We start from the raw sequence: 15,878 nt of genomic DNA on the forward strand, positions 1-15,878 counted from the left end.
TTTTTGAGAAAACTGTCTGATTTTCGAATCTGGGTTTATGAACAACCTGCGAACTGAGAATAAATATATCTAGGATTAAATATGCCTTTTATGGTGAATGAAAGTTCGGTAATTCATGAAAAATTCTCACAATTCATTAAAAATGTTTGTCAAATCCGTGATGCATGAATCGTGTTCAGAACATGGAAAGTCACGGTGAGTGAAACAATTTAAATAAAAGGTCTAGTGGATACAACACACTCAAAGAGGATTTTTCTGTGCAATATGCCACATTTTCTAAACTGGACTTAAAAAAATGCTGTGAAATAAGATTAAATGTTCTCAGTGTAAATATGCCTATCATAGTAGGTGAAATTTCAGTAATCCACATGCGAACAACTCAGTAGTGAATATGTGTCGAAACTGTGATGCATGTAGCATGTACGGAACATGGAATTACACGGTGAGGGAATCTATGTCAATTACATTTCTGTTGGATAGAACTCGTTGTAAGACGGTTTTTCTGTGAAAACTGCCTGTTTTTCAAACCTGGCATTAGAAAATAGCTGGGAACTCAGAGTAAATAATTCTAAGTGTTAATATTCCTTGCATGGTGAATGAAAGCTCGGTAATCCACATGCTCACAAATCAGTAATAACTGTTTGTTGAATCCGTGATGCATGTAATGTGTTCGGAGCACAGAATGTCACGGTCAGGTAAACTATGTAAATTACATGTCTATCAGGTAGAAGTCAATAAAAGAGCATTTTTCTGCAAAATGTGACTCATTTCCGAAACTGGCTTTCGGAAAAGACTGTGAAATCAGGGTAAATGTTTCTTGGTGTTAATATGCCCTGGATGGTGTTGAAAGTTTGTTAATCCACATGTTCTCACCTCTGAAATGCATGTTTGTCGTATCCGTGGTGCATGTAACATGTTCGGATCATGAAATATCACGCTGAGGAAACTATGTAAATTACATGCCGATTGGGTAGAACTGGGTCCTAGAGAATTTTTCCGTGATATCTACCACATTTCGAAACTGGTATTATGAAAAAGCTGGGAAATCAGAGAAAAATTTTCTAGGTGTAACTCTGCCATGTATGGGGATGAAAGTTCAGTAATCCACATGCTCACAACTCAGTCCTGAATGTTTTTTCGAATCCGTGTTGCATGTAGCGTGTTCGTAACATGGGATGTCACGGTGAAGGAAGAAATGTAAATTACATGTCTATTGGTTAGAACTCGCTCCAAGAGGATTTTTTTGGGAAAACTGCCTGATTTTGGAATCTGGCGTTATGAATAACCTGCGAACTGAGAATAAATATATCTAGGAGTAAATATGCCTTGTATGGTGGATGAAAGTTTGGTAATTCATGAAAAATGCTCACAACTCATTAAAAATATTTGTCAAATTCGTGATGCATGTATCGTGTTCAGATCATGGAAAGTCACGATGAGAGAAACAATTTAAATAAAAGGTCTAGTGGATACAACACACTCAAACAGGATTTTCTGTGCAATATGCCTCATTTTCTAAACTGAATTTAAGAAAATGCTGCGAAATAAGATTAAATGCTTCTCTGTGTAAATATGCCTTTCATAGAAGGTGAAAGTTCAGTAACCCAAATGCGAAAATATCAGTAGTGAATATTCGTCGAATCCGTGATTCATGTAGCATATACGGAACATGGAATTAAACGGTGAGGGAATCTATGTCAATTACATTTCTGTTGGATAGAACTCGATGTAAGACGGTTTTTCTGTGAAAACTGCCTGTTTTTCAAAAATGGCATTAGAAAATATCTGGGAACTCAGAGTAAATAATTCTAAGTGTTAATATTCCTTGAATGGTGAATGAAAGCTCTGTAATCCACATGCTCACAAATCAGTAATAACTGTTTTTCGAATCCGTGATGCATGTAATGTGTTCGGAGCACAGAATGTCACGGTCAGGTAAACTATGTAAATTACATGTCTATCGGGTAGAACTCGATAATAGACCATTTTTTCTGCAAAATATGCCTCATTTCCGAAACTGGCTTTTGGAAAAGACTGTGAAATCTGGGTAAATATTTCTTGGTGTAAATATGCCCTTTATGGTGTTGAAGTTTGTTAATCCACATGTTCTCACCTCTGTAATGCATGTTTGTCGTATCTGTGATGCATGTAACGTGTTCGGAACATGGAATATCACGCTGAGGAATCTATGTAAATTACATGCCGATTGGGTAGAACTCGCTCCAAGAGAATTTTTCTGTGATATCTACCTCATTTTCGAAACTGGTTTTAGGAAACACCTAGGATATCAGAGAAAAATTTTCTAGTTATGTATGCCATGTATTGGGATGAAAGTTCAGTAATCCACATGCTCACAACTCAGTCATGAATGTTTTTTTGAATCCGTGTTGCATGTAGCGTGTTCGTAACATGGAATGTCACGGTGGATAAAGAAATGTAAATTACATGTCTATTGGTTAGAACACGCTCCAAGAGAATTTTTTTGAGAAAACTGCCTGATTTTGGAATCTGGCATTATGAAAAACCTGCAAAACGAGAATAAATATATCTAGGAGTAAATATGCCTTGTATGGTGGATGAATGTTCGGTAATTCATGATAAATGCTCACAAATCATTAAAGATGTTTGTCGAATCCATGATTCATGTATCGTGTTCAGAACATGGAAAGTCATGGAGAGTGAAACAATTTAAATAAAAGGTCTAGTGGATACAATACACTCAAAGAGGATTTTTCTGTGCAATATGCCTCATTTTCTAAACTGGAGTTAAGAAAATGCTGCGAAATAAGATTAAATGCTTCTCGGTGTAAAAATGCCTTTCATAGTAGGTGAAAGTTCAGTAATCCACATGCGAACAACTCAGAAGTGAATATGTGTTGAATCCGTGATGCATGTAGCATATATGGAACATGGAATTACACGGTGAGGGAATCACTGTCAATTACATTTCTGTTGGGTAGAACTCGATGTAAGACAGTTTTTCTGTGGAAACTGCCTGTTTTTCAAACATGGCATTAGAAAAAAGCTGGGAACACAGAGTAAATAATTCTAAGTGTTAATATTCCTTGAATGGTGAATGAAAGCTCGGTAATCCACATGCTCACAAATCAGTAATAACTGTTTGTCAAAACCGTGATGCATGTAAAGTGTTCGGATCACAGAATGTCACGGTCAGGTAAACTATGTAAATTACATGTCTATCGGGTAGAACTCGATAAAAGAACATTTTTCTGCAAAATATGCCTCGATTCCGATACTGCCTTTTGGAAAAAACTGTGAAATCAGGGTAAATGATTCTTGGTGTAAATATGCCCTTTATGGTGTTGAAGTTTGTTAATCCACATGTCCTCACCTCTGTAATGCATGTTTGTCGTATCTGTGATGCATGTAACGTGTTCGGAATGCGGAATATCACGGTGAGTAAACTAAGTAAATTACATGTCGATTGGGAAGAACTCGCTCCAAGAAATTTTTTCTGTGAAATCTACTTCAATTTCAAAACTGGTGTTAGGAAAATGCTGGGAAATAAGAGTAAAATTCCTTCGGTGTTAATATGCCCATTTTGGTGTTGAATGTTCATTAATCTTCATGCTCACAACTCAGTAATGAATGTTTTTTCGAAACCATGATGCATGTAACGTGTTCGGAACACAGAATATCATGGTGAGGAGACTATGTAAACTACAGGTCTAGTGGGTACAACACGCTCAAAGGGTATTTTACTGAGCAATCTGCCTCATTTTTAAACTCCCGTTAAAAAAATGATGCAAAATCAGAGTAAATGCTGTAGGTGCACATATGCCTTAAATGGTGAATGAAATTTCTGTAATCCACATGCTCACAACTCATTAAAGTATGATTGTCGAATCCATGATGCATGTAGCATGTTCAGAACACGGAATGTCACGGTGAGTGAAACAATTTACATAAAATGTCTAGTGGGTCAACTCACTCAAAGAGGATTGTTCTGCGCAATATGCCTCATTTTCTATACTGGAGTGAGGAAAAAGCTGCGAAAAAAGAGTAAATGCTTCTAGGTGTTAATATGCCTTGTACGGTGGATGAATGTTGGGTAATCCACATGTTCACAACTCAGTTACGAAAGCTTTTCCAATCCGTGATGAATTTAATGTGTTAGGAACACGGAATGACATGGTCAAGTAAGCTATGTAAATTACATATCTGACGGGTAGAACTCGCTAAATGACCATTTTTATGTGAAATATGCCTCATAGCAGAAACTGGCTTAAGGAAAAGCAGCGAAATCTGTGTAAATGCTTCTAGGTGACAATAGGCATTTTATGGTTGATGAAATTTTGATAATCCACAAGCTCACAACCCATTAGAGTATGTTTGTCGAATCCATGATGCATGTAGCGTGTTCGTAACACAGTATTTCCTGGTGAGGGAAACTATGTAAATTAAAATTCTATTTGGTAGAACTCACAGGAAGAGAATTTTTCTGTGATAATTTCATGATTTTTTAAACTGGTGTTAGGAAAAAGCTTAGAAATCAGTGTAAATATTTCTAGGTATGAAGAGGCCATGCATGGTGAATGAAACATCGGTAATCCACATGCTCACAACTCAGTAAGTAATGTTTGTCAAATCCATCATGCATGTAGCGTGCTCGGAACACGGAATATCATGGTGAGGGAAACTATGTAAATTAAAATACTCTTTGAAAGGACTCGCCCCAAGACAATTTTTCTGTGAATCTTCATGATTTTTGAAACTGGCGTTACGAAATTTCTGCGAAATCTGGTAAAAATTTCTAGGTATATATATGCCTTGCATGGTGGATGAAAGATCGCAATACACATACTCACATCTCAGTAATGAATGCTTGTGAAATCCTTGATGGTTGTAGAATGTTTGGAACATGGAATGTCACGCTGAGGGAAATTATGTAAATTACATTTCTTTGGGTAGAACTCGCTCCAAGAGCATTTGTCTGCGCAATCTTCCTCATTATCGAAACTGTCATTAGGAAAAATCTGTGAATTCCGAGTAAATGTTTCTTGGTGTATATATGCCCTGTATGGTGTTGAAAGTATGTTAATCCACATGTTCTCACCTCTGTAATGCATGTTTGTCATATCCATGATGCATGTAATGTGTTCGAAACATGGAATATCACTCTGAGGAATCTATGTAAATTAAATGTCGAGTGGGTAGAACTCGCTCCAAGAGAATTTTTCTGAGATATCTACCACATTTTCGAAACTTGTTTTAGGAAAAAGCTGGGAAATCAGACAAAAATTTTCTAGTTTTATGTCTGCCATGTATGGGGATGAAAGTTCAGTAATCCACATGCTCACAACTCAGTCATGAATGATTTTTCGAATCCGTGTTGCATGTAGCGTGTTCGTAACATGGAATGTCACGGTGAAGGAAGAAATATAAATTACATGTCTATGGTTAGAACTGGCTCCAAGAGAATTTTTTGAGAAAACTGTCTGATTTTCGAATCTGGGTTTATGAACAACCTGCGAACTGAGAATAAATATATCTAGGATTAAATATGCCTTTTATGGTGAATGAAAGTTCGGTAATTCATGAAAAATTCTCACAATTCATTAAAAATGTTTGTCAAATCCGTGATGCATGAATCGTGTTCAGAACATGGAAAGTCACGGTGAGTGAAACAATTTAAATAAAAGGTCTATTGGATACAACACACTCAAAGAGGATTTTTCTGTGCAATATGCCACATTTTCTAAACTGGACTTAAAAAAATGCTGTGAAATAAGATTAAATGTTCTCAGTGTAAATATGCCTATCATAGTAGGTGAAATTTCAGTAATCCACATGCGAACAACTCAGTAGTGAATATGTGTCGAAACTGTGATGCATGTAGCATGTACGGAACATGGAATTACACGGTGAGGGAATCTATGTCAATTACATTTCTGTTGGATAGAACTCGTTGTAAGACGGTTTTTCTGTGAAAACTGCCTGTTTTTCAAACCTGGCATTAGAAAATAGCTGGGAACTCAGAGTAAATAATTCTAAGTGTTAATATTCCTTGCATGGTGAATGAAAGCTCGGTAATCCACATGCTCACAAATCAGTAATAACTGTTTGTTGAATCCATGATGCATGTAATGTGTTCGGAGCACAGAATGTCACGGTCAGGTAAACTATGTAAATTACATGTCTATCAGGTAGAAGTCAATAAAAGAGCATTTTTCTGCAAAATGTGACTCATTTCCGAAACTGGCTTTTGGAAAAGACTGTGAAATCAGGGTAAATGTTTCTTGGTGTTAATATGCCCTGGATGGTGTTGAAAGTTTGTTAATCCACATGTTCTCACCTCTGAAATGCATGTTTGTCGTATCCGTGGTGCATGTAACATGTTCGGATCATGAAATATCACGCTGAGGAAACTATGTAAATTACATGCCGATTGGGTAGAACTGGGTCCTAGAGAATTTTTCCGTGATATCTACCACATTTCGAAACTGGTATTATGAAAAAGCTGGGAAATCAGAGAAAAATTTTCTAGGTGTAACTCTGCCATGTATGGGGATGAAAGTTCAGTAATCCACATGCTCACAACTCAGTCCTGAATGTTTTTTCGAATCCGTGTTGCATGTAGCGTGTTCGTAACATGGGATGTCACGGTGAAGGAAGAAATGTAAATTACATGTCTATTGGTTAGAACTCGCTCCAAGAGGATTTTTTTGGGAAAACTGCCTGATTTTGGAATCTGGCGTTATGAATAACCTGCGAACGGAGAATAAATATATCTAGGAGTAAATATGCCTTGTATGGTGGATGAAAGTTTGGTAATTCATGAAAAATGCTCACAACTCATTAAAAATATTTGTCAAATTCGTGATGCATGTATCGTGTTCAGATCATGGAAAGTCACGATGAGAGAAACAATTTAAATAAAAGGTCTAGTGGATACAACACACTCAAACAGGATTTTCTGTGCAATATGCCTCATTTTCTAAACTGAATTTAAGAAAATGCTGCGAAATAAGATTAAATGCTTCTCTGTGTAAATATGCCTTTCATAGAAGGTGAAAGTTCAGTAACCCAAATGCGAAAATATCAGTAGTGAATATTCGTCGAATCCGTGATTCATGTAGCATATACGGAACATGGAATTAAACGGTGAGGGAATCTATGTCAATTACATTTCTGTTGGATAGAACTCGATGTAAGACGGTTTTTCTGTGAAAACTGCCTGTTTTTCAAAAATGGCATTAGAAAATATCTGGGAACTCAGAGTAAATTATTCTAAGTGTTAATATTCCTTGAATGGTGAATGAAAGCTCTGTAATCCACATGCTCACAAATCAGTAATAACTGTTTTTCGAATCCGTGATGCATGTAATGTGTTCGGAGCACAGAATGTCACGGTCAGGTAAACTATGTAAATTACATGTCTATCGGGTAGAACTCGATAATAGACCATTTTTTCTGCAAAATATGCCTCATTTCCGAAACTGGCTTTTGGAAAAGACTGTGAAATCTGGGTAAATGTTTCTTGGTGTAAATATGCCCTTTATGGTGTTGAAGTTTGTTAATCCACATGTTCTCACCTCTGTAATGCATGTTTGTCGTATCTGTGATGCATGTAACGTGTTCGGAACATGGAATATCACGCTGAGGAATCTATGTAAATTACATGCCGATTGGGTAGAACTCGCTCCAAGAGAATTTTTCTGTGATATCTACCTCATTTTCGAAACTGGTTTTAGGAAACACCTAGGATATCAGAGAAAAATTTTCTAGTTATGTATGCCATGTATTGGGATGAAAGTTCAGTAATCCACATGCTCACAACTCAGTCATGAATGTTTTTTTGAATCCGTGTTGCATGTAGCGTGTTCGTAACATGGAATGTCACGGTGGATAAAGAAATGTAAATTACATGTCTATTGGTTAGAACACGCTCCAAGAGAATTTTTTTGAGAAAACTGCCTGATTTTGGAATCTGGCGTTATGAATAACCTGCAAAACGAGAATAAATATATCTAGGAGTAAATATGCCTTGTATGGTGGATGAAAGTTCGGTAATTCATGATAAATGCTCACAAATCATTAAAGATGTTTGTCGAATCCGTGATTCATGTATCGTGTTCAGAACATGGAAAGTCACCGTGAGTGAAACAATTTAAATAAAAGGTCTAGTGGATACAACACACTCAAAGAGGATTTTTCTGTGCAATATGCCTCATTTTCTAAACTGGAGTTAAGAAAATGCTGCGAAATAAGATTAAATGCTTCTCGGTGTAAAAATGCCTTTCATAGTAGGTGAAAGTTCAGTAATCCACATGCGAACAACTCAGTAGTGAATATGTGTTGAATCCGTGATGCATGTAGCATATATGGAACATGGAATTACATGGTGAGGGAATCACTGTCAATTACATTTCTGTTGGGTAGAACTCGATGTAAGACAGTTTTTCTGTGAAAACTGCCTGTTTTTCAAACATGGCATTAGAAAAAAGCTGGGAACACAGAGTAAATAATTCTAAGTGTTAATATTCCTTGAATGGTGAATGAAAGCTCGGTAATCCACATGCTCACAAATCAGTAATAACTGTTTGTCAAAACCGTGATGCATGTAATGTGTTCGGAGCACAGAATGTCACGGTCAGGTAAACTATGTAAATTACATGTCTATCGGGTAGAACTCGATAAAAGAACATTTTTCTGCAAAATATGCCTCGATTCCGATACTGCCTTTTGGAAAAAACTGTGAAATCAGGGTAAATGATTCTTGGTGTAAATATGCCCTCTATGGTGTTGAAAGTTTGGTAATCCACATGTGCTCACTTCAGTAATGAATGTTTGTCGTATCCTTGATGCATGTAACAGGTTCGGAATGCGGAATATCACGGTGAGTAAACTAAGTAAATTACATGTCGATTGGGAAGAACTCGCTCCAAGAGAATTTTTCTGTGAAATCTACTTCAATTTCAAAACTGGTGTTAGGAAAATGCTGGGAAATAAGAGTAAAATTCCTTCGGTGTTAATATGCCCATTTTGGTGTTGAATGTTCATTAATCTTCATGCTCACAACTCAGTAATGAATGTTTTTTCGAAACCATGATGCATGTAACGTGTTCGGAACACAGAATATCATGGTGAGGAGACTATGTAAACTACAGGTCTAGTGGGTACAACACGCTCAAAGGGTATTTTACTGAGCAATCTGCCTCATTTTTAAACTCCCATTAAAAAAATGATGCAAAATCAGAGTAAATGCTGTAGGTGCACATATGCCTTAAATGGTGAATGAAATTTCTGTAATCCACATGCTCACAACTCATTAAAGTATGATTGTCGAATCCATGATGCATGTAGCATGTTCAGAACACGGAATGTCACGGTGAGTGAAACAATTTAAATAAAATGTTTAGTGGGTCATCCCACTCAAAGAGGATTGTTCTGCGCAATATGCCTCATTTTCTATACTGGAGTGAGGAAAAAGCTGCGAAAAAAGAGTAAATGCTTCTAGGTGTTAATATGCCTTGTACGGTGGATGAATGTTGGGTAATCCACATGTTCACAACTCAGTAATGAAAGTTTTTCCAATCCGTGATGAATTTAATGTGTTAGGAACACGGAATGACATGGTCAAGTAAGCTATGTAAATTACATATCTGACGGGTAGAACTCGCTAAATGACCATTTTTATGTGAAATATGCCTCATAGCAGAAACTGGCTTAAGGAAAAGCAGCGAAATCTGTGTAAATGCTTCTAGGTGACAATAGGCATTTTATGGTTGATGAAATTTTGATAATCCACAAGCTCACAACCCATTAGAGTATGTTTGTCGAATCCATGATGCATGTAGCGTGTTCGTAACACAGTATTTCCTGGTGAGGGAAACTATGTAAATTAAAATTCTATTTGGTAGAACTCACAGGAAGAGAATTTTTCTGTGATAATTTCATGATTTTTTAAACTGGTGTTAGGAAAAAGCTTAGAAATCAGTGTAAATATTTCTAGGTATGAAGAGGCCATGCATGGTGAATGAAACATCGGTAATCCACATGCTCACAACTCAGTAAGTAATGTTTGTCAAATCCGTCATGCATGTAGCGTGCTCGGAACACGGAATATCATGGTGAGGGAAACTATGTAAATTAAAATACTCTTTGAAAGGACTCGCCCCAAGACTATTTTTCTGTGAATCTTCATGATTTTTGAAACTGGCATTACGAAATTTCTGCGAAATCTGGTAAAAATTTCTAGGTATATATATGCCTTGCATGGTGGATGAAAGATTGCAATACACATACTCACATCTCAGTAATGAATGCTTGTGAAATCCTTGATGGTTGTAGAATGTTTGGAACATGGAATGTCACGCTGAGGGAAATTATGTAAATTACATTTCTTTGGGTAGAACTCGCTCCAAGAGCATTTGTCTGCGCAATCTTCCTCATTATCGAAACTGTCATTAGGAAAAATCTGTGAATTCCGAGTAAATGTTTCTTGATGTAAATATGCCCTGTATGGTGTTGAAAGTATGTTAATCCACATGTTCTCACCTCTGTAATGCATGTTTGTCATATCCATGATGCATGTAATGTGTTCGAAACATGGAATATCACTCTGAGGAATCTATGTAAATTAAATGTCGAGTGGGTAGAACTCGCTCCAAGAGAATTTTTCTGAGATATCTACCACATTTTCGAAACTTGTTTTAGGAAAAAGCTGGGAAATCAGACAAAAATTTTCTAGTTTTATGTCTGCCATGTATGGGGATGAAAGTTCAGTAATCCACATGCTCACAACTCAGTCATGAATGATTTTTCGAATCCGTGTTGCATGTAGCGTGTTCGTAACATGGAATGTCACGGTGAAGGAAGAAATATAAATTACATGTCTATGGTTAGAACTGGCTCCAAGAGAATTTTTTGAGAAAACTGTCTGATTTTCGAATCTGGGTTTATGAACAACCTGCGAACTGAGAATAAATATATCTAGGATTAAATATGCCTTTTATGGTGAATGAAAGTTCGGTAATTCATGAAAAATTCTCACAATTCATTAAAAATGTTTGTCAAATCCGTGATGCATGAATCGTGTTCAGAACATGGAAAGTCACGGTGAGTGAAACAATTTAAATAAAAGGTCTAGTGGATACAACACACTCAAAGAGGATTTTTCTGTGCAATATGCCACATTTTCTAAACTGGACTTAAAAAAATGCTGTGAAATAAGATTAAATGTTCTCAGTGTAAATATGCCTATCATAGTAGGTGAAATTTCAGTAATCCACATGCGAACAACTCAGTAGTGAATATGTGTCGAAACTGTGATGCATGTAGCATGTACGGAACATGGAATTACACGGTGAGGGAATCTATGTCAATTACATTTCTGTTGGATAGAACTCGTTGTAAGACAGTTTTTCTGTGAAAACTGCCTGTTTTTCAAACCTGGCATTAGAAAATAGCTGGGAACTCAGAGTAAATAATTCTAAGTGTTAATATTCCTTGAATGGTGAATGAAAGCTCGGTAATCCACATGCTCACAAATCAGTAATAACTGTTTGTTGAATCCGTGATGCATGTAATGTGTTCGGAGCACAGAATGTCACGGTCAGGTAAACTATGTAAATTACATGTCTATCAGGTAGAAGTCAATAAAAGAGCATTTTTCTGCAAAATGTGACTCATTTCCGAAACTGGCTTTTGGAAAAGACTGTGAAATCAGGGTAAATGTTTCTTGGTGTTAATATGCCCTGGATGGTGTTGAAAGTTTGTTAATCCACATGTTCTCACCTCTGAAATGCATGTTTGTCGTATCCGTGGTGCATGTAACATGTTCGGATCATGAAATATCACGCTGAGGAAACTATGTAAATTACATGCCGATTGGGTAGAACTGGGTCCTAGAGAATTTTTCCGTGATATCTACCACATTTCGAAACTGGTATTATGAAAAAGCTGGGAAATCAGAGAAAAATTTTCTAGGTGTAACTCTGCCATGTATGGGGATGAAAGTTCAGTAATCCACATGCTCACAACTCAGTCCTGAATGTTTTTTCGAATCCGTGTTGCATGTAGCGTGTTCGTAACATGGGATGTCACGGTGAAGGAAGAAATGTAAATTACATGTCTATTGTTTAGAACTCGCTCCAAGAGGATTTTTTTGGGAAAACTGCCTGATTTTGGAATCTGGCGTTATGAATAACCTGCGAACGGAGAATAAATATATCTAGGAGTAAATATGCCTTGTATGGTGGATGAAACTTTGGTAATTCATGAAAAATGCTCACAACTTATTAAAAATATTTGTCAAATTCGTGATGCATGTATCGTGTTCAGATCATGGAAAGTCACGATGAGAGAAACAATTTAAATAAAAGGTCTAGTGGATACAACACACTCAAACAGGATTTTCTGTGCAATATGCCTCATTTTCTAAACTGAATTTAAGAAAATGCTGCGAAATAAGATTAAATGCTTCTCTGTGTAAATATGCCTTACATAGAAGGTGAAAGTTCAGTAACCCAAATGCGAAAAAATCAGTAGTGAATATTCGTCGAATCCGTGATTCATGTAGCATATACGGAACATGGAATTAAACGGTGAGGGAATCTATGTCAATTACATTTCTGTTGGATAGAACTCGATGTAAGACGGTTTTTCTGTGAAAACTGCCTGTTTTTCAAAAATGGCATTAGAAAATAGCTGGGAACTCAGAGTAAATAATTCTAAGTGTTAATATTCCTTGAATGGTGAATGAAAGCTCTGTAATCCACATGCTCACAAATCAGTAATAACTGTTTTTCGAATCCGTGATGCATGTAATGTGTTCGGAGCACAGAATGTCACGGTCAGGTAAACTATGTAAATTACATGTCTATCGGGTAGAACTCGATAATAGACCATTTTTTCTGCAAAATATGCCTCATTTCCGAAACTGGCTTTTGGAAAAGACTGTGAAATCTGGGTAAATGTTTCTTGGTGTAAATATGCCCTTTATGGTGTTGAAGTTTGTTAATCCACATGTTCTCACCTCTGTAATGCATGTTTGTCGTATCTGTGATGCATGTAACGTGTTCGGAACATGGAATATCACGCTGAGGAATCTATGTAAATTACATGCCGATTGGGTAGAACTCGCTCCAAGAGAATTTTTCTGTGATATCAACCTCATTTTCGAAACTGGTTTTAGGAAACACCTAGGATATCAGAGAAAAATTTTCTAGTTATGTATGCCATGTATTGGGATGAAAGTTCAGTAATCCACATGCTCACAACTCAGTCATGAATGTTTTTTTGAATCCGTGTTGCATGTAGCGTGTTCGTAACATGGAATGTCACGGTGGATAAAGAAATGTAAATTACATGTCTATTGGTTAGAACACGCTCCAAGAGAATTTTTTTGAGAAAACTGCCTGATTTTGGAATCTGGCGTTATGAATAACCTGCAAAACGAGAATAAATATATCTAGGAGTAAATATGCCTTGTATGGTGGATGAAAGTTCGGTAATTCATGATAAATGCTCACAAATCATTAAAGATGTTTGTCGAATCCGTGATTCATGTATCGTGTTCAGAACATGGAAAGTCATGGAGAGTGAAACAGTTTAAATAAAAGGTTTAGTGGATACAACACACTCAAAGAGGATTTTTCTGTGCAATATGCCTCATTTTCTAAACTGGAGTTAAGAAAATGCTGCGAAATAAGATTAAATGCTTCTCGGTGTAAAAATGCCTTTCATAGTAGGTGAAAGTTCAGTAATCCACATGCGAACAACTCAGTAGTGAATATGTGTTGAATCCGTGATGCATGTAGCATATATGGAACATGGAATTACACGGTGAGGGAATCATTGTCAATTACATTTCTGTTGGGTAGAACTCGATGTAAGACAGTTTTTCTGTGAAAACTGCCTGTTTTTCAAACATGGCATTAGAAAATAGCTGGGAACACAGAGTAAATAATTCTAAGTGTTAATATTCCTTGAATGGTGAATGAAAGCTCGGTAATCCACATGCTCACAAATCAGTAATAACTGTTTGTCAAAACCGTGATGCATGTAATGTGTTCGGAGCACAGAATGTCACGGTCAGGTAAACTATGTAAATTACATGTCTATCGGGTAGAACTTGATAAAAGAACATTTTTCTGCAAAATATGCCTCGATTCCGATACTGCCTTTTGGAAAAAACTGTGAAATCAGGGTAAATGTTTCTTGGTGTAAATATGCCCTCTATGGTGTTGAAAGTTTGGTAATCCACATGTTCTCACATCAGTAATGAATGTTTGTCGTATCCTTGATGCATGTAACAGGTTCGGAATGCGGAATATCACGGTGAGTAAACTAAGTAAATTACATGTCGATTGGGAAGAACTCGCTCCAAGAGAATTTTTCTGTGAAATCTACTTCAATTTCAAAACTGGTGTTAGGAAAATGCTGGGAAATAAGAGTAAAATTCCTTCGGTGTTAATATGCCCATTTTGGTGTTGAATGTTCATTAATCTTCATGCTCACAACTCAGTAATGAATGTTTTTTCGAAACCATGATGCATGTAACGTGTTCGGAACACAGAATATCATGGTGAGGAGACTATGTAAACTACAGGTCTAGTGGGTACAACACGCTCAAAGGGTATTTTACTGAGCAATCTGCCTCATTTTTAAACTCCCGTTAAAAAAATGATGCAAAATCAGAGTAAATGCTGTAGGTGCACATATGCCTTAAATGGTGAATGAAATTTCTGTAATCCACATGCTCACAACTCATTAAAGTATGATTGTCGAATCCATGATGCATGTAGCATGTTCAGAACACGGAATGTCACGGTGAGTGAAACAATTTAAATAAAATGTCTAGTGGGTCAACTCACTCAAAGAGGATTGTTCTGCGCAATATGCCTCATTTTCTATACTGGAGTGAGGGAAAAGCTGCGAAAAAAGAGTAAATGCTTCTAGGTGTTAATATGCCTTGTACGGTGGATGAATGTTGGGTAATCCACATGTTCACAACTCAGTAATGAAAGTTTTTCCAATCCGTGATGAATTTAATGTGTTAGGAACACGGAATGACATGGTCAAGTAAGCTATGTAAATTACATATCTGACGGGTAGAACTCGCTAAATGACCATTTTTATGTGAAATATGCCTCATAGCAGAAACTGGCTTAAGGAAAAGCAGCGAAATCTGTGTAAATGCTTCTAGGTGACAATAGGCATTTTATGGTTGATGAAATTTTGATAATCCACAAGCTCACAACCCATTAGAGTATGTTTGTCGAATCCATGATGCATGTAGCGTGTTCGTAACACAGTATTTCCTGGTGAGGGAAACTATGTAAATTAAAATTCTATTTGGTAGAACTCACAGGAAGAGAATTTTTCTGTGATAATTTCATGATTTTTAAAACTGGTGTTAGGAAAAAGCTTAGAAATCAGTGTAAATATTTCTAGGTATGAAGAGGCCATGCATGGTGAATGAAACATCGGTAATGCACATGCTCACAACTCAGTAAGTAATGTTTGTCAAATCCGTCATGCATGTAGCGTGCTCGGAACACGGAATATCATGGTGAGGGAAACTATGTAAATTAAAATACTCTTTGAAAGGACTCGCCCCAAGACAATTTTTCTGTGAATCTTCATGATTTTTGAAACTGGCGTTACGAAATTTCTGCGAAATCTGGTAAAAATTTCTAGGTATATATATGCCTTGCATGGTGGATGAAAGATCACAATACACATACTCACATCTCAGTAATGAATGCTTGTGAAATCCTTGATGGTTGTAGAATGTTTGGAACATGGAATGTCACGCTGAGGGAAATTATGTAAATTACATTTCTTTGGGTAGAACTCGCTCCAAGAGCATTTGTCTGCGCAATCTTCCTCATTATCGAAACTGTCATTAG

The sequence above is a fragment of the Camelus dromedarius genome, unplaced genomic scaffold (assembly GCF_036321535.1).
Source record: "Camelus dromedarius isolate mCamDro1 unplaced genomic scaffold, mCamDro1.pat HAP1_SCAFFOLD_163, whole genome shotgun sequence".
Taxonomy (NCBI): Eukaryota; Metazoa; Chordata; class Mammalia; order Artiodactyla; family Camelidae; genus Camelus; species Camelus dromedarius.